The 27,528-nt window shown below is 40.2% G+C and overlaps 1 pseudogene; it reads right to left on the bottom strand.

Annotated features, from left to right (window-relative positions):
• Positions 1–10,053: 10,053 nt before the first annotated feature.
• LOC117092047 lies at positions 10,054–10,767 on the bottom strand (annotated as a pseudogene).
• Positions 10,768–27,528: the final 16,761 nt, after the last annotated feature.

The following is a 27,528-nucleotide window of genomic DNA, read 5'->3' as shown; positions in this document are numbered from 1 at the left end:
ACAAGATTCCCATATATCCTTTTCTCCCCCCACCACAAGGCAAACACCGTTTCTCCTATTACTAATATATTAACATCTTGCATTAGTGTGATGATACATATGTTACAAGTGATGAGCCAATACAGTTACGTTATTATTCACTGACATCCACAGTTTACATTAGGGCTCACTCTTGGGTGTTTGTATATTCTATGGTTTTAAAAAGGTAATAAGACGTATCCACCACCACAGTATCTTGTAGAAGAGTTTCACTGTCTAAAAATCCCCTGTGCTCTACCTACTATTGCTCTCTTCCACTCACCCCTTCCCCAAGCCCATGGCACTGATCTTTTTACTGACTCCACAGTTTTGCTTTAGCAGAATGTCAGAGTTGGAATCACATTATGTAGCCTTTTCAGATTGGCTTCTCTCTCTCAGCAATAAACGCTTAAGGTTCTTTTGTTCCTTTTCATGACTTGTAGCTCATTTCTTTTTATCACCGAGTAATATTCCATTGTCTGAATGTACCACAGGTTGTTTATCCATTCACCTACTCAAGGACATCTTGGTAGATTTCTAGTTCTTGTAATCATGAATAAAGCTGCTATAAACATTTCTGTAGAGGTTTTTGTTAGACATAAGTGTTCATGTCCTTTGAATAAATACCAAGGAGCACGATTGCAGGATCATATGGTAAGATAATATTTAGTTTTGTAATACACTGCCAAACTGTCTTCCAAAGTGGCTGCACCATTTTGCTTTTCTGCCAGCAATGAATGAGTTCCTGTTGCTCACATCCTCACCTGCATTTGCTGTTAGGATGTGGAGCAACAGGAACTCTCATTCATTGCTGGTGACGATGCAATGAGATGCCACTACACACGAAAATCCAGGATGAATTTTGGCCATCCTAACAGGTGTGTAGCAGTACCTCATTGTTGTGGGGTTTGTTTGTTTGTTTTAGACAGAGTCTTGCTTTGTCACCCAGACTGGAGTGCAGTGGTGTGATCTTGGCTCACTGTAACCTCCACTGCCCAGGTTCAAACGATTCTCATGCCTCAGCCTCCTGAGTAGCTGGGATTACAGGCATGTGTCACAAGGCCTGGCTATTTCTTTTGTTTGTTTGTTTTTGTATTTTCAGTAGAGACAGGGTTTTGCCATACTGGCCAGGCTGGTCTCAAAACTCCTGGCCTCAGATGATCCGCCTACCTTGCCTCCCAAAGTTCTGGGATTACAGGCATAAGCCACCGTGCCCGTTCTGATTGTTTTAATTTGCAATTCCCTGATGACGTATGATGTGGAGCACCTTTTCACATGCTTATTTACCATGGGTACATCTTCTTTGGTGAGGTGTCGCTTACGATCTTTGGCCCACTTTTTAATTGGGTTGTTCGTTTTCTTGTTGTTGGGTTTTAAGAGTTCTTTGTATATTTTGGATAACAGTTCTTTACCATATGTGTGTCTTTTGCAATTTTTTTCCTCCAAGTCTCTGGCTTATCTTTTCATTCTCTTGACTGTCTCTTTCACAGAGCAGAAGTTTTCTACTTTTGAAGTCCAGCTTATCAATAAATCTTTTTCATGGATCATGCTTTTGGTGTTGTATCTAAAAAGTCATCTTCTATGTATATTCTAAAGAGTTTTATAGTTTTCCATTTTCCATGTAGGTCTACGATGTATTCTGGGTTAATTTTTCTGAAAGATGTGAGGTCTGTGTCTAGATTTATGTTTTTGCATGTGGTTGGCCAGTTGTCCCAGCACCATTTGTTGAAAAGGCTGTATTTTCAACATTGAATTGTCCTTGCTCCTTTATCAAAATATGTCAACTATATCTGTGTGGGTTCCTTTCTGGGCTCTCTGCTCTCTTCCCTTGATCTGTTTATCTACCACACTGTCTTGGCAACTGTAGCTCTATAGTAAGTTTTGAAGTCAGATGGTATCTAATTTGTTTTTCTCCTTCAATTTCATGTTGCCTATTCTAAATCTCCTTTACCCCTCCATATAAACTTTAGATTCAGTTTGTTGATATCTACTAACAACTTGCTGGCATTTTGATTGTATCTAATGTGTAGATCAAACCAGGAAGATCTTGACAATCTATATATGAACATGGAAAATCTTTCCATACATATATATATATTGTTAGATTTATACCTAAGTATTTTTGGTACATAATAGTATGTTTTTAATGTAAATTCTAATTGTTCATTGCTGGTATATACAAAAGCAACTGACTTTTGTATAATAATCTTATATCCTACAATCTTGATATAATCATTTAATAGTTCCAGGAGGTTTTAATGTTGATGATTCTCTGGGATTTGTTACATATACAATTTTATATATATGTGTGTGTGTGTATGTATGTGTGTATGTATCTTATATATATAATACATGTATATGTATATATATTATATAAGTATATATGCTAATATATATAACTACACATACAAGTATATATATAATTTTTTTTTCACTCTGTCACCCAGGCTGACAATCATGGCTCACTGCAACCTCTGTCTCCCAGACTCAAGCAATCCTCCCCCCTCAGCCCACAGTTTACATTAGGGCTCACTCTTGGGTGTTTGTATATTCTATGGTTTTAAAAAGGTAATAAGACGTATCCACCACCACAGTATCTTGTAGAAGAGTTTCACTGTCTAAAAATCCCCTGTGCTCTACCTACTATTGCAGCTGGGACTACAGGTGCATGCCCCCCAACCCAGCTAATTTTTTGTATTTTTTTTGTAGAGATGAGATTTCGCCACGTTGTCCAGGCTGGTCTCAAGCTCCTTGACTCAAGCTATCCACCTGCCTCAGCCTCTGGGATTACAGGCATGAGCCACTGCACCAAGCCTTTCCATATATTTGGATCTTCTTTGATTTTGTGCACAGGGAATTGTAGGTTTCCTCACATAGATTTTATACATATTCTGTTAGATTTATATCTATTTTTTTGGTATTAACATAAACAATAGTATGTTTTTAATGTAAATTCTAATTGTTCATTGCTGGTATATAGAAAACCAATTGACTTTTGTATAATAACCTTATATCCTACAATCTTGATATAATCATTTAATAGTTCCAGGAGTTTTTATTGTAGTTGATTCTTTGGCATTTATTACATAGACAGTGATGTCATATGCAAACAAAGTTTTATGTCTTCCTTCCCAATCTATATACCTTTTTTTATTTCTTTTCTTGCTTCTTGTATTACCTAGGATTTCAGTGCAATGTTAAATAGAATTGCTAAGAAGGGAAATCGTTGGCCTTTTCCTATTGTTAGCAGGAAAATTTATGGCTTCTCACCTTAGATATGATGTTAGCCGTTTGTGTAGATCTTCTTTATCAAGTTGAGAAAGTTCCCTTATATACTTAGTTTTCTGAGAGTACTTATCACTAACAGATGTTGAATTTTGTCGATATTTTCACTGCATCTACTGGTATAATCATGTGTTTTTTTTCTTCTTTAGCCTGCTGATGTGATTGTACTAATTGATTTTGAATGTTGAACTACTCTTGTAGACCTGGAATAAATCCCACTGGTTCTAATGTAGAAACTCTTTGTATATATTGTTGCATTTTATTTGTCAATATTTTGGAGAATTTTTACATTTATATTCATTACAGATACTGGTCTATGGCTTTCTTTTCTTGTAATGCCTTGTCTGGTTTTGGTATTAGGGTAATTTTGGCCTCATAGAATGAATTAGGAGGTTCCCCACTGCTTCTGTTTTCTGGAAGAGATTATAGAGAATTTGTATAATTTACCTCTTACTTATTTGGTTGATCAAGATGGATAAAAGACTTAAATGTAAAATCCAAAACTATAAAACCCTGGAAGACAACCTAGACAACACCATTCTGGACATAGGAACCGGCAAAGATTTCATGAAGAAGATGGCAAAAGCAAGCACAACAAAAGGAAAAATTGATATATGAGATGGAATTAAACTTAAGAGCTTCTGCAGAGCAAAAGAAACTATCAACAGAGTAAACAGACAACTTACAGAATGGGAAAAAATGTTTGCAAACTATCCATCTGGCAAAGGTCTCATAGTAGAGCATCTATAAAGAACTTAAACAAATTCACAAGAAAAAAAAAAAACCCATTAAAAAGTGAGCAAAGGACATGAACAGGCACTTTTCAAAAGAAGACATACATGTAGCCAACAAGCATATGAAAAAAAGCTCAGTATCTCTGATCACTAGAGAAATGCAAATTAAAACCACAGTGAGATACCATCTCACATCAGTCAGAACAGCTTTTATTAAAAAGCCAAAAAATGGCTGGGCACAGTAGCTCATTCCTGTAATCCTAGCACTTTGGGAGGCCGAAGCGGGTGGGTCACGAGGTCAGGAGTTTAAGACCAGCCTGGCCAAGATGGTGAAACCCTGTCTCTACTAAAAATACAAAAATTAGCTGGGTGTGGTGGCAGGCATCTGTAATCCCAGCTATTCGCAGGCTGAGGCAAAGAATTGCTTGAACCCAGGAAGCAGAGGTTGCAGAGATCGTGCCACTGCACTCCAGTATGGTTTACAGAGCAAGACTCTGTCTAAAAAAAAAACAAAACAAAAAAGGGGGAGGGAATAGCAGGTACTGATGAGGTTGCGGAGAAAATGGAACACTTATGCACTGTTGGTGGGAGTAAAAATTAGTTTAATCATTGTAGAAAGTAGTGTGGTAATTCCTCAAAGAACTAAAAATAGAACTACCATTCGACCCAGCAATCCAATTACTGGGTATATACCCAAAGGAATATAAATTGTTCTACCATAAAGACACATGCATGTGTATATTTGTTGCGGCACTATTTAAAATAGCAAAGACCTAGAATCAACCTAAATGACCACTGTAGATTGGATAAAGACAATGTGGTATATATATATACTGTGGAATATTATGCAATCATAAAAAAGAATGAGATCATGTCCTTTGCAGGAACATAGATGGAGCTGGAAGCCATCATCCTCAGCAAACTAACACAGGAACAGAAAACCAAATATTGCATATTCTCACATACAAGAGGGAGCTAAGTGATGAAAACACATGGACACAAAGAGGGGAACCACAGACACTGTAGCCTACTTGAGGATGCAGGGTGGGAAGAGGGGAGAGGATCAGAAAAAAATAAGTATTGGGTACTAGGCTTAGTACCTGGGTGATGAAACAATCTGCACAACAAACCCCCCATGACATGAGGTTACCTGTATAACAAACCTGGACATGCACCCCTGAACCTAAAACAAAAGTCTAAAAAAATAATGTGATTGAATTCACCAGTGAATGCATCTGGGCCTGGTGCTTTCTGTTTTGGAAGGTTATTTTCAATTCTATTTCTTTAATAGCAATAGGTCTATTCCGATTATCTATTTCTTCTTGTGTGAGTTTAGGTAGATTGTGTCTTTCAAAGAATTGGCCCATATCATTTACATTATCAAATTTGTGGACATAGAGTTGTTCATAATCTTCCTTTATTGCCCTTTCAATGTCCATGGGATCAGCAGTGATGGCCTGTCTTTCATTTCTAATATTAGTAACTTGCGTCTTCTCTCTTATTTTCTTAGTCTAGATAGAGTTATATCAAATGCTATGGGTTGAATGTTTGTCCCTTCAAAACTGACATTAAAACTTCATCCCCAGTGCAGCAGTGTTGAGAGGTAGACTTTTTGGGAGATGACTGGGTCATGAGGGCTCTGCACTCATGAATGGATTAATTCATTCACAGATTAATCAATTAATGGGTTATTGAGGAAGTGGGCTACTTATCACAAGAGTGGGTCTGTTATAAAAGCCAGTTTGGCAGTCTCTCACAAGTGCTCTCACATGTGATGCCCTGCACCTCCGCAGGACTCTGCAGAGAAGAGTGTCCACCAGCCAGAAGGCCCTCACCAGACACAGCACATGGACCTTGGACTTCCCAGCCTCCAGACCTGTAGGAAATAACTTCCCTTTCTTTATAAATTACCCAGTCTCAGGTATTCCTTTATGGCAACAGTAAATGGACTGAGACATCAGTTGTACTGATCTTTTCAAAGAATCAGATTTTAGTTTTATTTTCTCTTTTGATGTCCTGTTTTCAATGCCATTGATTTCTACTCTAATTATTATTATTTCTTTTCTTCTGTTTACTTTGAATTAATTTGCTCTTCCTTGTCTAGTCTTCTAAAGTGGAAGTTTAGATTATTGGTATTAGATATTTCTTCTTTTCTAATATATGTATTTAATGGTATAAATCTCTCATTAAGCACTGCCTTTGCTGCAGCCCACAAACTCTGATAAGTTGTATTTTTATTTTCTCATAGTTAAAAAATATTTTTAAAGTTTCTCTTGAGATTTCTTCCTTGACCCATGTGATATTCAAGCATATATTGTTTAGGCAGTGGCTCACACCTGTAATCCCAATGTTTTGGGAGGCTGAGACAGGAGGATTGCTTGAGGCCAAGTGTTTAAGACCAGCATTGGCAACATAGTGAGAGCCCTATCTCTACAAAAAATTTAAAAATTAGCCAGGCATGGTAGCATGCATCTGTAGTCCCAGCTACTCGGAGACTGAGGCAGGAAAATTGCTTGAGCCCAGTTCAAGGATGCAGTAAACTATGATTATGCCACTACACTCTAACCTAGGAGACAGAGCAAGACTTCTTTTCTAAAAATAAAATACAATAAAAGTATATTCTTAAAGTATTTGGGGATTTTCCAGCTATATTCCTGTTTTTGATTTCTAGTTTAAGCTCATTGTGGTTTGAGAGCTTACTTTGTAAATTTCTATTCTTTAAAACGTGTTAAGGGTGTGTTGTACGGCCTGGAATCGTGAATGTTCCATGTCCCATATGAGCTTGAGAAGAATGTGAATTCTGCTGTTGTTGGGTGATGTATTATATAAATTTCAGTTAGATCCATTTAGCTGATGGTGTTATTTGGTTCTACTATGTCCTTACTGATTTCATCTGCTGGATCTGTCAGTTACTGACAGGGGGGTGTTGAAGTCTACAACTATAGTAGCAGATTTGTTTATATCTCCTTGAAGTTCTATCAGTTTTTGCCTCATATATTTTGATGCTCTGCTGTTAGGCACATATACAGTAAGGATTGCTATATCTTCTTGGAGAATTGACTTCTTTATCATTACGTAGTACCCCTCTTTATCCCGGATAATTTTCCTAGCTCTGAAGTCTACTTTGTCATAAATTAATATAGCTATTCTAACTTTCCTTTGATTTGTGTTAGCATGGTGTAATGGTAGATTGGGGCTGTCAACTTGACTGGATTAAAAGATACCCAGAAAGCTAGTAAAGGATCAATTATTCTCAGTGCGTCAGTAGGCACTGAAACCATCCCTCTTCTGCTGAAAGTGTTTGGCTTTTGATTAGAATAATTGGGTTGCCCCAGGTATGTCTATAAGGGTGTATCTGGGGTAGATTAGTGTGTGAGTTAGTGGACAAAGTGGGGAAGATCCAGATGTAATGTGAGTGGGCACCATCCAATTGATTGGGGGCCTGGATGGAAGGCAGAGGAAGGGTAAACTCTCTCACTTCCAGAGCCAAGATGCCCATTTTCTCCTGCCCTCCGGTGTCAGAACTCTGGGATCTCCAGCTGTTGTGCTCTGGGACTTACACCAGACCCCCTCTGCCCACCAGCTCTCAGGCCTTTGGCTCAGACTGAGAGTTATACCATACGCATCCTTGCATCTGAGGCCTTCATGCTTGCACTGAGCGAGCTACCAGCTTCCCTGGTTCTCCAGCTTGCAGAGAATTCATGGGAATTCTCAGCCTTCGTAACAGAGTGAGCCAATTCCTCTAATAAGCCACTTGTCATCTATCTATCTATCTGTCTCCCATCAGTCTGCTTTTCTGGAGAACCCTGACTAAAAGACATGACTTATCTTTCTCCATCCTTTTACTTTTAATCTGTCTGTATTTTTATATTTAGGGTGGGTTTCTTGTACACAGCATATAGTTACTTCTGTTTTGCTTTAATTCACTCTGATAATCTCTATCTTTTAACTGGTGTATTTATGATTAAGATTTAAGTGATTGTTGATAGTTGGATTAATATCTTCTATGCTTGTTACTATATTTTTGTCCTTGTTCTTTGTTTCTTTTTTGTCTTTCACTCTTTTTCTGCCGTCTTTTTAATTGATTACTTTATGTAACTCCATTTTCTCACCTCTCAAAAAATCAATTATGTCCCTTTTTAGCTTTTTCTGGTCATTGCCCTTGAGTTTGCAGTATACATTTACAACCAATCCAAGTCCACGTTCAGATTATACTATACCACTTCATCACAGCTGATGCACATACTTTAGAGCAGAGTATTCCCAATGCTCCCATCCCTTGTGTTGTTACTTTCCCTTATTTAATTTATCCATAAGCTATAACTACCAAATACATTATTATTGTTTCTGTTGTTATTTGGGACAAACAGTTATCTGTTGGATCAATCAGGAATTTTAAAAAGACTTTATTTACTTTATTTTACCTTCATTTATTTCTCTCTAACACTCTTCCTTTCTTTAAGTAGATCCAAGTCTCTTTTTATGTCATTTTCCTTCTCTCTGAAGCATTTCTTTTAACATTTCTTGCAGTGTCACTGATGACAAATTCCCTCAACATCTATTTGTCTGGGAAAGTCTTTATTTATCATTCAGTTTTGAAGGACAATCTTGCTGGATACAAAATTCTAGGTTGGTGGTTTTTTTCTTTCAACTTCTTTCACTTCACTCTCTTCTTGCCTGTATGGGTCTCAAGAGAAATCCAGTATGATACTATCCTTGCTCCTCTCTCTATAAAGTGCTTTTTATTTCTGACTTCTTTCAAGGTTTTCTTGCTGTCTTTGATTTTCTGCAGCTTGAATGTGATATGCCCAGGGATAGATTTTGTAGTACGGATCCTGCTTGGTGTTCTCTGAGCTTCCTGTACCTGTGGTATGCTGTCTATTATTAATTTTGAGAAATTCTCAGTCATTATGACTTCCAGTATGTCCCCTGTCCCTTTCTCTCTTTCTGCCCCCTCTGATATCACCTTTATACACAAGTTAAATCTTTGATAATTTTCCTGTATTTCTTGGATATTATGTTCTGTCATTTTCATTGTTTTCTCTCTCTGTATTTCCATTTTGGAAGTTTCTACCGACATTTCTTCAAGCTCACTGATTCTTTCTTTGGCTGTGTCCTGCCTCTTGATCAATCAAATAAAAGGCATTCTTCATTTCTAGTATAGTGTTTTCTTTATTTCTAGCATTTCCTTTTGATGATGATGATGATTATCATTATTATTATTATTTTGAGACAGAGTCTCGCTCTGTCACCCAGGCTGGAGTGCTGTGGCGTGATCTCGGCTCACTGCAGCCTCTGCCTCCCAGGTTCAAGTGACTCTCCTGCCTCAGCCTCCCAAGTAGCTGGGATTATAGGCACCTGCCACCACCCCTAGCTAATTTTTGTATTTTTAGTAGGGACAGGGCTTCCCCATGTTGGTCAGGCTGGTCTCAAACTCCTGACCTCAAATGATCTGCCCGCCTCAGCCTCCCAAAGTGCTGGGATTATAGGCATGAGTCACTGCACCCAGTCTATTTTTTATTTGGTTTGGTTTTGTTAATGAGATGAGGTCTCACTCTGTCACCCAGGTTGGAGTACAATGGCACAATCACAGCTCACTGCAGCCTCGACCACCAGGCTCAAGTGATTCTCCTGCTTCAGCCTCCCAAGTAGCTGGGACCACAGGCATGCACCACCATGTCTGGCGATTTTTTTTTTTTTTTTTTTAAGAAAGGAGGTCTCACTATAGTGCTTAGGCTGGTCTTGAACTCCTGAACTCAAACAATGTTCCTGCCTCAGACTCCCAAGTGCTGGGATTACAGGCATAAGCCACTACACATGGCCTGATTATTATTATTATATTATTATTATTATTATTATTATTATTATTATTACTGATAGGAGTTTAGGAGTAGAGGTTTAATAGGTAAAAGAAAGAGAAAGGAAAACAGCTCTCTCTCTCTAGTGTGAGAGACGGGACTTCTGAGAGAAAACGGCCTTGATTATTGTTTTTTAATCCACACAAAGCGTAAGTCATTTATTTTTCTTCTAGCCCTGGGCTCAGGACATAGATGGCTTCTGGGTTGACAATTTTCTCCAGGTTGCTTCTGAACTTAGAATAAAGCTCAGCGTAGAAAGCCCTCAGGTCAAGCACAGTGTCCCCGATCTCCCCATAGGGTGCCTCATCTTGCCTGTGCACCAAGGCCTGGTAATAATCCATTACATGAATTTCCTGGGAGGCCTTGGCCACAGCATCTCCATGTTCTGAGAAGTACTTAGACGTGGCTGTCTGGAAGGCTTCCACTTTGGTCTTGACTGCATTCATCCCCTCCAGCATCTTCTCCTAGAGTAATACCCCAAAATAATGTCCATTCTCAATCTTGGGGATCAGATGCTGGATCCATGTGATCACCAGAATGCATTTCTCTTTGAGAGTCCAGACTTCCGTCTTAACCAGGGAAACAGGAACAGGACCTTCTCATGCCAGGGAGACTTCTTTCTCCTCCTGCTTATCTGTTTCCAACTCATCATTCTTGGATAGAGGGTCTGGGATGGGGATTCCAGTGTTGCTCAGAGGGAGGTCAGATCAGCCACATTGAAGGAGTCTTCTTGCAAGAGCTGATTCAGATATGATTTTCTGTGGCAAGAATCTGTAGGGGAATTCCTCAGTCTCCTGGAAAAGATTTTGCCTGAAGACCTTCACCTGCTTTCAGGCATCCCCACTCAGGTGCACTCCACAAGGCTTAGCCATGCTGCTCCAGGTGCTAGATCTCTGGTCTCCTGGCTAGTCCTGATTCTTTATTAAAGTTACCATCTCTCTGCTTATATTATGCATCTGTTCTTGCATGTTTTTCACTTTTTCCATTAGAGGCCTTAACACGTTAACCATAGTTATTTTAAATTCCCTGTCAGGCTATCCAAAATCTCTACAATATATGGGTCTGGTTATGATGCTTGTCTTTCAATTTGCCCTGTAATTTTTTGTTGAAGGACAGATACAATGTACTGAGTAAAAGGAATCTGGTTCTTGCTACTGCAGTGAGCTTCTGCTCCAGTAAGCGTTTTTTTTTTTTTTTTTCAGTCAGGGTCTCTCTCTGTCACCCAGGCTGGAGTGCAGTGGCACAATCTTGGCTTACTACAACCTCCACCTCCTGGGTTCAAGCAGCCATCTTGCCTCAGCCACTCGAGTAGCTGGGATTACAGGTGTGTGCCACCACACCTGGCTAATTTTTGCATTTTTAGTAGAGATGGGATTTCGCCATGTTGCTGCCAGGCTGGCCTCCAACTCCTTGGCTCAAGCAATCCACCCACCTCGACCTCCCAAAGTTCTGGCATTACAGGTATGAGCCACCGCTCCTGGCCTCCAGTAAGCTTTGATTCTGTGTATTAACTTCTCTCGCCAATTGTAGGTGAAGTGCCTTGCCATGTGACCTCAATCATCTGACTGATAAAGAGTTGTTGATTTTTGGTTTCTGCAGGATTTTTCTTGTTGTGAGAATAGAAGTCATAACTCACAAGTACCTAGCATCTCAGATGAGAAACTAAAAGCCTTCTCACTGAATCCCAATTATGTAACATTTATGTTACATACAATTATGTGTATATACACATAATAAATGTAAATGTATCTAATTTATTTTTAAAAGACTCTATAAAGATATACACCAAAATGCTAATATTTTTGTTATCTGTTGAGCAGATGGTGTAATCTACATAGAAGGTCTAAAAGAATCAACAAAAAACTGGAACTGATAAGCAGTTGTAGCAAAGTTGCAAGATACAAGTTTAATATATAAAAGTCCATTGCTTTCCTGTACACCAACAATGAATAAGTGGGATTTATAATTAAAAACACAATACAATTTATATGAGCAACCACGAAATGATATCTTTACGTATAAGCCTAACAAATACATCCAAGATCTATATAAGGAAGTCTATAATTTTTTGATGAACAAAATCAAAGAAGAACTAAATAAATGAAGAAATATTCCCACATTCATTAATTGGAAGACGATATTGTCAAGATATCAGTTCTTCCCAACTGGATCTATACATTCAACACAATCAAAATCCCAATCAAAATGCCAGCAAATTGTTTGTGGATTTCAACAAATGAAATCTAAAGTTTATATGAAAAGTCAAAAGACCCAGAATAGGCAACATGAAATTGAAGGAGTAGAACAAGTCAGATACTTCCTGACTTTAAGGCTTAGTATAAAGATATGGTTGTCAAGACAAACAGATCAAGGGAAGAAAGCAGAGAGCCCAGAAAGAGACACATATAAATATAGTCAACTTATCTTTGCTAAAGGAACAGGGAAATTCAATGCTGAGATTTTTTTCTTTTCTTTTTTTTTTTGAGACGGAGTCTCACTGTCACTCAGGCTGGAGTGCAGTGGCATGATCTCAGCTCACCGCAACCTGCGCCTCCTGGGTTCAAGCAATTCTCCTGCCTCAGCCTCTGGAGTAGCTGGGATTACAGGTCCATGCCACCACGCCCGGCTAATTGTTTGTATTTTTAGTAGAGATGGGGTTTCACCATGTTGGCCAGCATAGTCTGGAACTCCTGACTGTGTTAACCAGGCTAGTCTGGAGCTCCTGACCTCAAGTGATCTGCCCACCTGCTTGCCAAAGTACTGAGCTTACAGGCGTGAGCCACTGCGCCTTGCTGAGACACTTTTTAAATTCCCTTTTGACATCTTCTTTGAGCCAATGGTTGTCCTGGAGTGTGTTTTGTTTCCACATATTTGTGAATTTTCCCATTTTCTTGCTGTCATAGATTAGTAGTTACATTTCACTGTGGTTGAAAAGGGTACTTAGAATTATTTTGAATGTCTTAAATTTGTTAAGACTCATTTTGTGGCCTAATATGTGATCTATCCCAGAGAACGTTTTGTGTGTGCCTGAGAAACACGTACATACTTCTGCTGTTGGATAAGAAGTTCTGCATGTGGTGGTTAGGTCCATCTGTTCCATAGTGTTGTTCAAGTCAACTGCTTCTTTATTGATTTTCTGTCTGAATGTTCTATCCCTTATCCTAAGTGAGGTACTGAAGTCCCCTACTATTAATGTATTGCTGTCAGTTCCTGTCCTCAAATCTGTCAATATTTGCTTTATATATTTAGGTGCTCTGATGTTGGGTATGTACATGATTGTTATATTTTCCTGTAGAACTGACCTTTTTATCATTATAAAATGATCTTCCTTGTGTCTACAGACAGTTTTAGACCTAAAGTCTATTTTGTCTGACATAAGTATAACCACCTCTGGTTTCTTTTGGTTGCTATTTGTATAAAATATCTTTTTCTATACCTTTACTGTCAACCTACATGTGTCTTTAATTCTAAAGTGTATCTATTCATTTTGTACACTTCATAGAAGTGTACAATTTTGTACATTTTGTACAATTCACAGAAAAGCTGTCTTCTCAAAAGGACTTTTAGAAGTAAAATGATAACATCACATCTAAGTGACACATGTACTTACATCCATTGGGTTGGTGGTGGAGAGGAACTGGAAGAAATGAAGGATTTTAGACCAGAACAATATAGAAGATACTTTCAGATATAACCATTGTTACATGTGTGTAGCTTATTCACTACTACTGTGTATATAGAAGACAAACTTAAGTCTTTATTTGAAACATCTACTCCGTCTAGGTGTTTAGAAGTGCACAAAGTATATTAAATGTGGAGGTAATAAAGAACACATTGTGTAAATATCCTTTTGTAAAATTCATATGAAATATTGTCTTTTGGAAATTGAATGATCACACCACTTCTCTGAGCAGTACACTTTACTATATTCATGCTGGTTCAGGAAGAATAGAGGAGAAGGAATTGCAAAGGGTTTGATACCAGTGTGTGTATGGTGAGGCACAATTGGCCACTGTCCCTTATGTCCGTCCATTGTCTTTTACTTGACTGTGTTTATACCATACATAAAAGACAAGCAAGTCCTGATTTACAACATCTAGTCCTTCTAGATGTTAAAGAGGTCACCAGCGTATGACAAAAGGAGTGTTAGTAAACTAATACATTGAGTCTATTTTGTGTTAAAATTCATAGAAAAGACTGTTCTTAACCCTTATGGAAGTGAAATTGTGAAAATCCCTGCTAAGTACTATAGATGCTTATATCTGCCCGTTGGGTTGACAGAAGTAGGAAGGAAAAGAGTTCCAGGCTAGAATGTTCCTATTTAAAAGATACTTTCAGGCTGGGTACAGGGGCTCATGCCTGTAATCCCAGCACTTTGGAAGGCCGAGGCAGGTGGATCACCTGAGGTCAGGAGTTCAAGTCCAGCTCGGCCTGAAATTATCTTTTAAATAGGAACACCCTGAGCAAACAATGTATGATAAAAAGTAGAGCTAGTGGCTGGGTGTGGTGGCTCATGCCTGTAATCCCAGCACTTTGAGGGGCCGAGGTGGACGGATCACCTAAGGTTGGGAGTTCGAGACCAGCCTGACCAACATGGTGAAACCCTGTCTCTACTAAAAATACAAAATTAGCTGGACGTGGTGGCACACGCCCGTAATCCCAGCTACTGGGGAGGCTGAGGCATGAGAATTGCTTAAACCCTGGAGGCGGAGGTTGTGGTGAGCCAAGGTCCCGCCTGCACTCCAGCCTGGGCAACAAGAGCAAAACTCCATCTGAAAAAAAAAAGGTAGAGCCAGTGAATTAGCCAATTTGTAAATATCTTATTATAATGGATACAAAAAATGCACCTTGGATACAGAATTGTTAACCCCTCCCTGAGCAGTGTATATCAGGACTTGTTAGGTAGGCAGCAGAGGAGCAGAAGGAAGTGTGAAGGGAGAGATGTAAGCAGATGTGTTCATATTTACATTTTGACTGTAGCCAATTGATGTATGTGCATCTCTTTGGCTGAACTGCAGGAATATATTAAGTAATTCAATGGAAATATACCTCCTTGCTAACATTTGAATGGTATAGATCTGATAATGAATTATCTTAGAAACTATACTTGGTGTACTCTGTTGCTCTATGTTTCACTTTAAATTGAACACTACGGAAACGCAGTATGTTAATCGGAATTCTGCCAATACCTTTATCTAGAGTAGTGTTGCCATTTTTGTCTTCTATGAAATTTTTGTCCCAAAAGAGGTGGGATTATACTTTTTTCTAACAGATTGAGTCGGTGTCGTGTATTCTTGGTTATCAAAATATTCATATCACTTTGGGATTTTAAATTGGTAAATATTCATGATGTGTGAAAAAGCATGATACATACATACTGTATGCTCTCACTCCAATAAAACTGGATATTGTGTCTAAACACACACAGGACCTAGAAGGACACAGCAAACTGTAAACTGCCTGTGATTGCGGACAACTTCGTTCTTTGCTTCCTGTGTTTTTCACTTTCCTATAATGCAAGTATTAACTTTTTAAAAATAAAAGTTAGGCCCGGTGTGGTAGCTCACTCCTGTAATCCCAACATTTTACGAGGATGAGGCAGAAGGATAACTTGAAGCCAGAGTTTAAAACATGCTTGAGAAACAGAGCAAAACCCCCATCTCTACAAAAAAAAAAAAAATTAAAATTAGAATAGTTCGGCACAGTGGTACATGCCTGTAGCCCCAAATACTCAGAAGGCAGAGGCAGGAAGCCCAGGAGATTGAGGTTCCCAGTGAGCTATGATCACGCCACTACACTCTAGCCTGGGCAACAGAGCAAGACTGCCACCTCAGAAAAAAAAATTTTTTTTAATAAAGGTAATTTTTAAAACCTGGAAACAGTAAGTAAAGTGTATCTATTATAGACAGCATATGACTGGATCTTGTTTTTTATTCATTCAGTCACTCTATACCTTTTGTGGGGTTTTTGTTGTTTTGTTTTGTTTTTGAGACAAGGTCACTAAGACTGTCACCCAGACTAGAGTTCGGTAGCGAGCCCACTGCAGCCTCAACCGCCCAGCCTCAAGCGATCCTCCCACCTCAGTCTTCCTAGTAGCTAGGACTGCAGACATGTGCAACCACACCTGGTTAATTTTTAAAATTTTTTTGTAGATATGGGGTTTCCCTATGTTAAAGACACAGTTTGAGCCCAGGCTGGTCTCAAACTCCTGGGCTCAAGCAATCTTCCCACCTGGGCCTCCCAAATTGTTGGGATTACAGGCATTAGCCACCACACCCAGCCTCTACACCTTTTGATTGGTGAGCTTAATCCATTTACATTTAAGTAATTATTGATGAGGACTTACCATTGCCATTTTGTTAATTATTTTCTATTTGTCTTGCATTGTTTTGACTCTTGTTTTCTTGCTGTCTTCCTTTGTTGTTTGATGATTTTCGTAGTAATATGCTCTGAATTTTCATCTTTTGTGTATCTGTTACAGGTTTTTTTTCTTTGCTATTAGATAAAGGCTTGTGTAAAATATCTTACAGTTTTTAACCTTCTATTTTAAGTTCAATTGCATACAAAAACCATTTTACTCCCCCACACAAGCACTTTGTATTCTTGTAGACAAAGAATGCATCTTTTAATATCATATATCCATTAACGACATTTTCTCTATTAACTTTTATATTAGGATTAAAAGTTATTTATACACCATCTTTACAGTGTTACATGAATCTGTCTACGTCTATATATTTACCTTCCCCTGTGTGATTTATGCTTTCATATGCTTGTGTGTGTGTTGCTGTTTAGGTTAATTTTATTTCAATTTAAATTAGTTTCTAAAGCATTTTTTTGGTTCCAGATAGAAGAAACAAACAGACATGACAAGTAAATGATAAGTAAGTTAGGTCTACTGGTAATGGACTCCCTTCATTTTTGTTTGTTTGAGAAAAACTATCTCTCCATCACTTTTAAAGGATACTTTTACCTGGTATAGTACTCCTGATTGAAAGCTGTGTTTTGGCCGGGCGCGGTGGCTCACGCCTGTAATCACAGCACTTTGGGAGGCCGAGGCGGGCAGATCACGAGGTCAGAAGATCGAGACCATCCTGGCTAACACGATGAAACCCCGTCTCTACTAAAAATGCAAAAAATTAGCCGGGCGTGGTGGCGGGTGCCTGTAGTCCCAGCTACTTGGGAGGCTGAGGCAGGAGAACGGCGCGAACCCAGCAGGCGGAGCTTGCAGTGAGCCGAGATCATGACACTGCACTCCAGCCTGGGCGACAGAGCAAGACTCTGTTTCAAAAAAAAAAAAAAGAAAGTTGTGTTTTGTTCAATATTTAGAACATATCATCCCACTGTCTCCTAGTCTGCAAAGTTTCTGCCAAGAAATCCACTAATATTCTTACAGAAATTCTCTTAAAAGTGACAAATCACTTTTCTCTTGCTGCTTTAAAAATTCTTTATTTGTCCTTAACTTGCGACAACTTGATTAAAATGTGTCTTGTGTACAGAAAATTCCCAACATGGTGTTTTTACTTAAGATTTTTTGACTTTACAATGGGTTTATCAGGACTTAACTCCATCACAAGTTGAGGAGAATCTGGACTTATGATGGTTCAACTTACAATTTTTTGACTTACCGATGGCTTTATTGGGATATTAAATATATTTCCTTCTTTTTTTTTTTTGAGACGGAGTCTCACTCTGTCACCAAAGCTGGAGTGCAATGGCACAATCTCGGCTCACTGCAACCTCTGCCTCCCGGGTTCAGGTGATTCTCCTGCCTCAGCCTCCTGAGTAGCTGGGATTACAGATGTGTGCCACCATGCCCAGGTAATTTTGTATTTTTAGTAGAGACAGGGTTTCACCATGTTAGCCAGGCTGGTCTCAAACTCCCAACTTCAGGTGATCTGCCTGCCTCGGCCTCCCAAAGTGCTAGGATTACAGGTGTGAGCCACCACGCCTGGCCTAAATCTATTTTCAACTTACAATATGTTCAACTTACAATGGATTTATTAGGACATTCATTGCTAAGGAGCACTTGTAGTCTTCCGTGATTGATCCTATTTGGGGATCTTTGAGATTCAGAAATCTGGATGTCCATTTCCCTCTCACAGTCTGTGGAAAGTCTTCAGCTATTATTTCTGTAAAGGAGCTTTCTACCCCTTTCTCTTCTCCTTCTAGAACTCTTTTTTTTTTTTTTTTTTTGAGACAGAGTCTTGCTCTGTTGCCCAGGCTGGAGTACAGTGGCATGATCTTGGCTCACTGCCAGCTCCACCTCCCACCTCCCAGGTTCACACCATTCTCCTGCCTCAGCCTCCCGAGTAGCTGGGACTACAGGTGCCCACCACCATGCCTGGCTAATTTTTTATATTCTTAGTAGAAACAGGGTTTCACCGTGTTAGCCAGGATGGTCTCAATCTCTTGACCTTGTGATCCGCCACCTCAGCCTCCCAAAGGGCTGGGATTACCAGCATGAGCTACTGCGCCTGGCCTAGAACTCTTATAATATGTGCATTGGTTCACTTAATGGTGTCCTATAAATCCTGTAGTCTTTCTTCACTCTTTTTTCGTTTTTCTTATCCTCTGACTAAATAGTATTAAATGGCTTCTCTTCAAGTTCACCAATTTTTTTCTTACACTTGATCAAGTCTACTGTTGAGGCTGTTTACTGAATTTCCTATTTCATTCATTGCACTCTTCAGCTCCAGAATTTCTGAGGTTTTAAGATTATTTTATCTCTTTGTTGAACTTCCCATTATGTTTGTGCATTGTTTTCCTGACTTATTTGGGTTGTCTACTTGTGTTCTCTTGTAGCTCACTAAGCTTCCTTAAAACAATTATTTTGATTTCCTTGTCAGGCAATTTGTAGATTTTCATTGCTTTAGGGTCAATTATTGAAAAATTATTGTGATCTTTTGGTGGTTTCATGTTTCCTTGATTTTTTGTTTGTTTGTTTCTTATAGCCATATGTTGGTGTTGGTGTCTATGCACTTGTGGAAACAGTCACTTCTTCCAGACTTAACAGACTGGCTTCAGTGGGGAAAGACCTGCACCTACAGGTGGGTGTGAGGGTGTTGACTGGGTGGAGTGTGGCAATCCTACTCTGGCAGGGCAGGGAAGGTAGCAACAGTTCTGCCTTCAGGGAGGGCACGGTGGTGTAGTTTCCATGGAGCTCTGTCTGCTGAAGTCAGACAAAAATTAGCTGGATGTGATGATGCATCCCTGTAGTCCCAGCTACTCAGGAGGCTGAGGAAGGAGAATTGCTTGAACCCAGGAGGCAGAGGTTGCAGTGAGCCAAGATCACGTCACCGCACTCCAGCCAAGGCAACAGAGTGAGACTCTGTCTATAAATAAATAAATAATAACACTTCAAATTAGAGTTTTTATTACATGTGTACCATTTATTCAACTTTACTGTGTATATAGTGGAAAACTTAGGTCCTATTTGAAACATCTAGTCTTTCTAGATGTTTAAAAGTACACAACATATGCTAAAAGTAGAAGGCTACAGTAACACCATTTAAATATTTTTTTGTTATCTCACAGGAGTGGTTGCATTTGGGAAGGGAATTGTGAAACTGGATGTTTTGATGCTGACTGTTCACTGGGTGGTGGTGGGCAGGGGGAGAAGGAAGCACGCAGAGAGAAGGGGTCTGTGCCCATAAGCTAAATTAGTTCAGATTGTCTAACCATTGTTCTGTATGTGCACTTTAGTTAATATTGTTGTGTATTAAAGGCTAAGCAAGTCCTAATGCCCAAAATATGTTAAAAGTAGAGGTAGTTGGCCAGGCGCAGTGGCTCATGCCTATAATCCCAGCACTTTGGGAGGCCAAGGCAGGCAGGTCACGAGGTCAGGAGATCGAGACCATCCTGACTAACATGGTGAAACCCCGTCTCTACTAAAAACACACAAAAAAATTAGCCCAGCATGGTGACGGGTGTCTGTAGTCCCAGCTACTCGGGAGGCTGAGGCAGGAGAATGGTGTGAACCCAGGAGGTGGAGCTTGCAGTGAGCTGAGATTGTGCCACTGGACTCCAGCCTGGGTGACAGAGCAAGACTCCTTCTCAAAATAAATAAATAAATAAATAAATAAAGTAGAGGTAGTTAAGCAATATAACACAGAAACAGAAAGCAAAATTCTGTGTGTTCTCACTTATTAGTGGGAGCTAAACACTGAGTACACGTGGACATAAAGATGGGAACAATAGACACTGGGAACTACTAGAAGTGGGAGGGATGGAGGGGAGCAAGGACTGAAAAACATTGTTGGATACTATAGTGGTCCTTAGTGGCCAAGGTTGCAGACGGCTGTTGCTGTGGTGAGGGTTGTTGGGGTCCTTGGTGTTAAAGGCTCCTGGGGCCCAGTGGTCTTCTTTTATCTCAGTGGGGGACGTCATGCCCAAGAGAATTCCTCTTTGTAACAGGTCTGGCATGTAAATATACTCACTGCAGTGATTGTGCTGGTGTCTGAGGCATGGGAACATGCATAGTAGCCATGGAGCTGGGGTCTGGAGCATGCATGTGATTGTGGGAAGGAGGCAGTGGCTTTGGCCCTGTAGGAGGGCAGGACACAGTGGTGGTTCTTACTTCTGTGGAAACATAATAGCAGCTCCTTCCTCAAGGCAGGAACAGCTTTGCAGACTCTAGGAAGCGTCATTACATGGGCTCAACATCATTGAAGACTGTGGGAGTCTTTGGTGGAGAAAACTGTTAGTGTTCCTTGGCAGTGATGAGGACCACTGGGGTCCTCCTGCTCCCTTTCTCCCCCACAGGGAGAGGTCATGCCAAGGGATCCTTCTTGGCACCTACCTATACCAGACTGAGGGAGAGGTGGCATGGGTTAAAATGCTTCCTACACTTTTCTGTGTGGTCATCCTCAGTTTTCATGCTCCACTGGGTTACTATAGTTCCTTTATTATATTCCGGAGCTCTCCCAGAACTATTTTCATTGGCATGTAGCTGTTTGTTCATTGTTTTTTTGGGGAGATAAGCACTGGTGCCTCCTAGTCCACCATCTTGCTGACATCACTCCTCCTCAATAAGTATAAAATTTTCTTTCTTTTTTTTTTTTTTTGAGGCGGAGTCTCGCTCTGTCGCCGGGACTGGAGTGCAGTGGCCAGATCTCAGCTCACTGCAAGCTCCGCCTCCCGGGTTTATGCCATTCTCCTGCCTCAGCCTCCCGAGTAGCTGGGACTACAGGCGCCCGCCATCTCGCCCGGCTAGTTTTTGTATTTTTAGTAGAGACGGGGTTTCACCGTGTTAGCCAGGATGGTCTCGATCTCCTGACCTCGTGATCCGCCCGTCTCGGCCTCCCAAAGTGCTGGGATTACAGGCTTGAGCCACCGCGCCCGGCCTAAAATTTTCTTAATTGACATTATAGTGAATCGATCTGATAGCTACCTCCTTTATCAAGTGACCAGAGTTAAGATGACAAGTAATGGGATAAATTGACATCCTGCACCTCATGATAGGATTCTCCCAGAAGTTCCAGCATTGCTTCAGACATAGTCATGACAAAAATGTATAAATCATGAAGCAACACCAGATGATTCCAAACTGAGAGGCAGTCTACAAAATAACTGGCCTGTAGTTTTCATTAAGTGTTAAGGTTATATGAGCCAAGGAAAGATGAACTCTTCCAGATAGAAGGAAAAAAATGCATGACAAGTAAATGATAATTCTGACTTGAATGTTGGACCTACTAAAGAATGTTATTGGAAAATTGGTGAAATTTCAACAAAGTCTGGGGATTAGAAGGTAGTATTGTATCAATGTTAATTTTCTGATTTTGATGGTTTCACTTTGGTCATGAGGAAAAGTAATCTTGTCTTTTGTGAAATATACACTGAAGTATTAAGGGGAAATGGGGCATCATATCTGCAACTTACTCTCAAATGAATGAGAAAAAATATACAGTTGTGTGTGCGTGTATGTTTGTGTGTGTGTGTGAGAAGAGAGAATGAGAGTAAGGTCAATGCAGTAAAATGCCAACAATTAAGGAAACTAAGTGAAAGGTATACAAAAATTCTGCAACATATTTGTAACTTTTCTTTATATGTTAAATTTCTCCAAAAGATAGTTTTTGAAAAGCTTTAAAAGCACAAGCTATTTTTTTCTACACAATATTAGATAAATAATAGCAAACGTTCTAGGTAGATATGACAAAAACTAGCAAATGACTGGAGTTTGGGACCCCATGCTGAATCATCCTGCAGCTCCTGAGCTTGTCTTGATTTTGCAACAAGCGAAGGCAGCCTGCCCAGAATAGGCTCCGCTAAATAGGAACATGGAGAGTCAAAGACATTCCTCAGCTTCTCCCAGAATATTTGACTTTGATTTCATTATCCAAATATTTAGGCAGTAATAACGATAATGGCAGTAATAATATTACCTAACCAACTCTGTAGGAATTACTTGTACTTCTTATGGCCCTTTGACATTAATTTAGCCATAAACCAATCTATTTAAGCCACTCATCAGAAAATCAAATATTTAAGACTTTCTACTAAAAAACATCCTTATTATTTACCATAACCTTCATTTATATACCTGTCAGTTGGGAAGGAAGTGTCAGATTCAGTAGACATTTTCTCACCTATTCCCAAATAGAGTCCCTTTGGTGGCCGAGTCAAGATGTAGCTCATTTGCATCGTCCTCTCCATTCTCTCACTGCCTTTCCCATCAATGCAGCTGCAATTCAGAATCTTGCCCTTCATTATTTCTCTATAATTTGCAAATGTCTCTCTTTTGTTGCTGTTATGCTTCCTTAAGACTGACTTACAGATTCCTCTTCATTCAAACACAATTTATTCCCTTTCATAAATTCACTATTCATGTCATGCCCACCTAATAATTTACAGTTTTGTTTGTTTGTTTTTGAGATGCAGTCTCTGTCGCCCAAGCTGGAGTGCAGTGGTGTAATCTTGGCTCACTGCAACCTCCGCCTCCTGGGTTCAGGCGATTCTCACTTCTCAGCTGGGATTATAAGGTGTGTGCCACCACGCCTGGCTAATTTTTGTATTTTTAGTAGAGACAGCGTTTCACCATGTTGACCAGGCTGGTCTTGAACTCCTGACCTCAGGTGATCTACCCGCCTCGGCCTCCCAAAGTGCTGGGATTATAGGCGTGAGCAACCACGCCTGGCCTATAATTTACTTTTTAAAAAACATATTATAAGCCAAACACAGTGGCTCATGCCTGTAATCACAGCACTTTGGGAGGCTGAGGTCAGAGGAGTGCTTGAGCCTAGGAGTTTGAGACAAGCCTGGGCAATATGGTGAAACCTCATCTATACCAAAAATAGAAAAATTAAGGTTGGGTGCATTGGCTCACACCTGTAATCCTAGCCCTTTGGGAGGTCGAGGCAAGGGGATTGCTTGAGCCCAGGAGTTCTAGTCTGGGCAACTTAGCAAGACCCTGTCTCTAAAAACAAAAAAAAGGAAAAAGATACAATAATTAGCTGGGCATGGTGGCATATACCTGTGGTCCCAGCCACTTGGGAGGCTGAGGCTGGAGGATCACCTGAGCCTGGGAGGTTGGGGTTGTGGTGAGCCATGATCATACCACTGCACTCCAGCCTGGGTGACAGAGTGAGACCCCATCTCAAACACACACACACACACACACACACACACAACCGATAGAGAGCTTATAATTTTGATGGAAGAAAGTTGTATTAATTTGTAACAATACTTTACAAAGATAACGCCACTGTGTGTTAACAGGAAGTTCCTGTTGTTGCCACAGAATATACTGCACTATGTCCTGGCACATTCATTTCAAAGCAATGTGAGCAAATTAACAATATCATCTTGACCAGCTCATCTAAGTAGATAACTAGTTTGCATCCCAGTTAATAACACTGTTGCACATGCTCCCTACACTGAAAAAAAAAAATTATATATATATATGCATTCCGTTTTGTATAAACGGGCCCAAACATAACATGCTTTTCTGTTTATTGTTCCCACTGCAATCTCTGCACTTACATTCTGTGAAATGAATTCAAGTTTCAAATGAGAGCAGAAAAAGGTCATGCAACACCAGAGTATGACCTCTATGGAAAACCTCTAGTTGGGTTTTTCTTATGTGCCAGTCCGTACTCCAAAACTTTATATGTGGGACACATTTAAGTCCCCTAAACAATCCTCATGTTATGGACTGGATTTTCATGTCCCCTTAAAATGCACATGGCCAAATCTAATCCCTATTGTGATGGTATCCGGAGGTAGGGTCTTTGGGAGGTGATCAGGTCATGAGGGTGGGGCCCTCACACTGCAGTTAGTTCCCCTGCGAGAAGAGAACAAAGAGCTAATTCACACTCCTTCTGCCACACAAAGAGAAAAGAAGTACAAAGTCTGCAATGTGGAAGAAGCCCTTCAACAGAACCCAGTCATGCTGGCACCCTGATCTCAGACCGCCATCCTCCAGAACTGTGAGAAATAAATAGTTGTTGTTTAAGTCACCCAATCTATGCCGATTTGTTATAGCAGCTTGGACTAAGACACATAATGATGTAGATACTGTTCTAACCCTAATTTAAGTGATGAAGAAATAGTCATAGAAATGCTGTAGCTAGATAAAATACAAGATTTGGGATGGGTGTGGTGGCTCATGCCTATAATTCCAGTGCTTTGGGAGGCTGAGGTGGGAAGATTACTTGAGGCCAGGAATTAGAGACCAGCATGGACAACATAGACCCCATCTCAACAAAACATAATAATAAAAATTAGCCTGGTGTGGTAGCCCATGCCTGTAGTCCTAGCTAATTATGTTAGCCTAGTGTGGTAGCCCATGCCTGTAGTCCTAGCTAATTATGAGTCTAAGGAAGGAGGATAACTTTAAGCCCAGGAGTTCAAGGTTGCCGTAAGCTATGACTGCGCCACTGCACTCCAGCTTGGATGAGAGTGAGACCCTGTCTTAAATAATAATAATAATAAATAAAAATAAAAAATACAGTGTGTCCTATATTTTCATTTGATAAAAGTGGCAACCCTACGTAGAAAAAGTAAGTACGTTGACTAAGGCCACACAGTCACACAGCTGTTAGCAGTGGTAACTGGCTCCAGAGTTCACTTTTTTTTTTTTTTTTGAGACGGAGTCTCGCTCTGTCGCCCGGGCTGGAGTGCAGTGGCCGGATCTCAGCTCACTGCAAGCTCCGCCTCCCGGGTTCACGCCATTCTCCTGCCTCAGTCTCCCAAGTAGCTGGGACTACAGGCGCCCGCCACCTCGCCCGGCTAATTTTTTTTGTATTTTTAGTACAGACGGGGTTTCACCATGTTAGCCAGGATGGTCTGGATCTCCTGACCTCGTGATCCGCCCGTCTCGGCCTCCCAAAGTGCTGGGATTACAGGCTTGAGCCACCGCGCCCGGCCCAGAGTTCACATTTTTATCTCGGAAATCCTGTAAGAAGTAAAGGAGGGGCAGGGCATAGTGGCTCATGCCCATAATCCCAGCATTTTGGGAGAGTAAAGGGGGGGGCATCATTTGAGCCCAGGAGTTCGAGACCAGCCTGGAAAACATTTCTACAAAATGTAGACAAGTGTGGTGGCATGCCCCTGTAGTCCCAGCTACTTGGAAGGCCAAGGTGGGAGGATCGCTTGAGCCTAGGAGATGCAGGCTCCAAGGAGCCAAGATCACACCACTACACTCCGGCATGGATGACAGAGCAAGACTCTATCTCAAAAATCAGAAAAGAATTATGTGAAATAGTCCATATAAATGACTTAGCATGGTATCTGGTATCTAGGAAGGTATATACACTAGTAGCATATAGTTCCTAATATAGTTCCTAATACAGTCACTAACAATTCCAATAACCAGCCTTGTTGCTAGCTCATGGAACTCCTCTGTTCCTAAGATCTTCAATATCCTTAACAGCCCACTACCATTTCATTCCTTGGACCTTCAAAGCCCATGGACTTTCCAGCTTCTTCCCACTTCCTAACTCCTAAACTCTTCCATTCCTCTCCTCCCACACGGTTACTCATTTTCACCACGCCTGCTTTTCAGTTGCATTAATTAAGACCTTCTTGTCATTAGGCTGTTACTGGGTACCCCCATCAGTCCCCGCCACCTCAGCAGCACCTCACTTCCTGCAAGCCTCAGTTCTTCCACCATCCTTTCTCCATCTGGGATCTCCGGGAGTCCTCTCAACCTCTTCACCTGAGAACATCTGACAGCTGTGGTCATTGACTTCACTCCTGATGCAGCCTTTTTGGCACCAGCGGCTTCTCTAATGCTGTGTGGCAATATTTTGTCTCTAGTTTCTTGCCATCTCCTAAAACGCTTTTGCTAATCAATAAATGGAGCTGGGACAACTGGACATCCACAGGCAAAATAATGAAGTTGGACCCCTACCTCATACCACACAGAAAAATTAACTCAAAATGGATCCAAAATCTACATGTAAAAGCAAAAACTATGAAACATCCAGGAGAAAACACAGGGGTAAGTCTTTGTGACCTTGGATTAGGAAATACACTCTTAACCAGGACACCAAAAGTACAAGCAACCAAAGAAAAGATAGGTGAGTTACACTTTGTCAAAAATTAAAAGCATTCATATATCAAAGATACTATCAGGAAAGTGAGAAAACAATCCACAGAGCAGGAGAAAAAAGTATATGTATTAAGGATATAGTATCCAGAATATATAAAGAACTCTTACAGCTCAACAACAAAATGGCAAATATTCCAACTTAAAAATGGGCAAAGAATTTGAATAGACAGTTCTCCAAAGAAGAGATACAAATGACATAAACACATGAAAAGATGCTCAATGGCATCAAGTCATCAGGGAAATACAAATCAATGCCACAAAAGATACTGACTCACACCCAGTAGGATGGCTGGAATCAAAAAGACAGACAATAACAAGTGTTGACAAGGATGTGGCGAGGTTGGAAACCTCATTCACTAACTCTCACACACTGCTGATGGGAATGTAAAGTAGTGCAGCCACTTTGGGAAACAGCTTGGCAGTTCCTCAAAAAGTTAGAGTTACCAAATAAGCCACCAATTTTACTCCTTGGTATATAACTAAGAGAAATGAAAACATATGTCCACACAGACTCTACCATGAATATTTATAGCAGCATTATTCATAACAGCTAAAAAGTGGAAACAACCCAACTACCTGTCAACTGATGGATGAATTAAAAAACAGGTATTATATCCATACAATGGAACCTCATTCACCACGAAAATGAGCAAAGTAGTGATACATGTTACAACAGCAATGAACCTGGAAAACATTGTGCTGAGGGAAAGAAGCCAGTCACAAAAGACCACATAGTATATGTTTCCATGTATATAAAATGTGAAAATAGGCAAATCCATACAGACAGAAAGCAGATCAGTGGTTGTCAGAGGCTAGGGGTGGAGGAAATGGATAGTGACTGTTTACTGGGTTTCTTTTGGGGATGACGCAAATGTTCTGAAAGTGGACAATGAGAATCGGTGCACATCTTGTGAATATCCTAAAAGCCACTGAATTATACACTTTAAAGGGGCAAATTTTGTGGTATGTGAAAAATATTTCAATAGTAAATACTTGTACCAAAGCTCATTCCTCTCCTGAAGTCGACCCTGGTACCACCTGCCCTTGGAATAAACTCTGCCCCTGTTCTTTTACCTAAAAA

The sequence above is a fragment of the Trachypithecus francoisi genome, unplaced genomic scaffold, assembly GCF_009764315.1.
Source record: "Trachypithecus francoisi isolate TF-2019V2 unplaced genomic scaffold, Tfra_2.0 Contig01440, whole genome shotgun sequence".
NCBI classification, from domain to species: domain Eukaryota; kingdom Metazoa; phylum Chordata; class Mammalia; order Primates; family Cercopithecidae; genus Trachypithecus; species Trachypithecus francoisi.
Note: the sequence above shows the minus strand (reverse complement) of the source record. Positions and strands in the feature narration are given on the sequence as shown.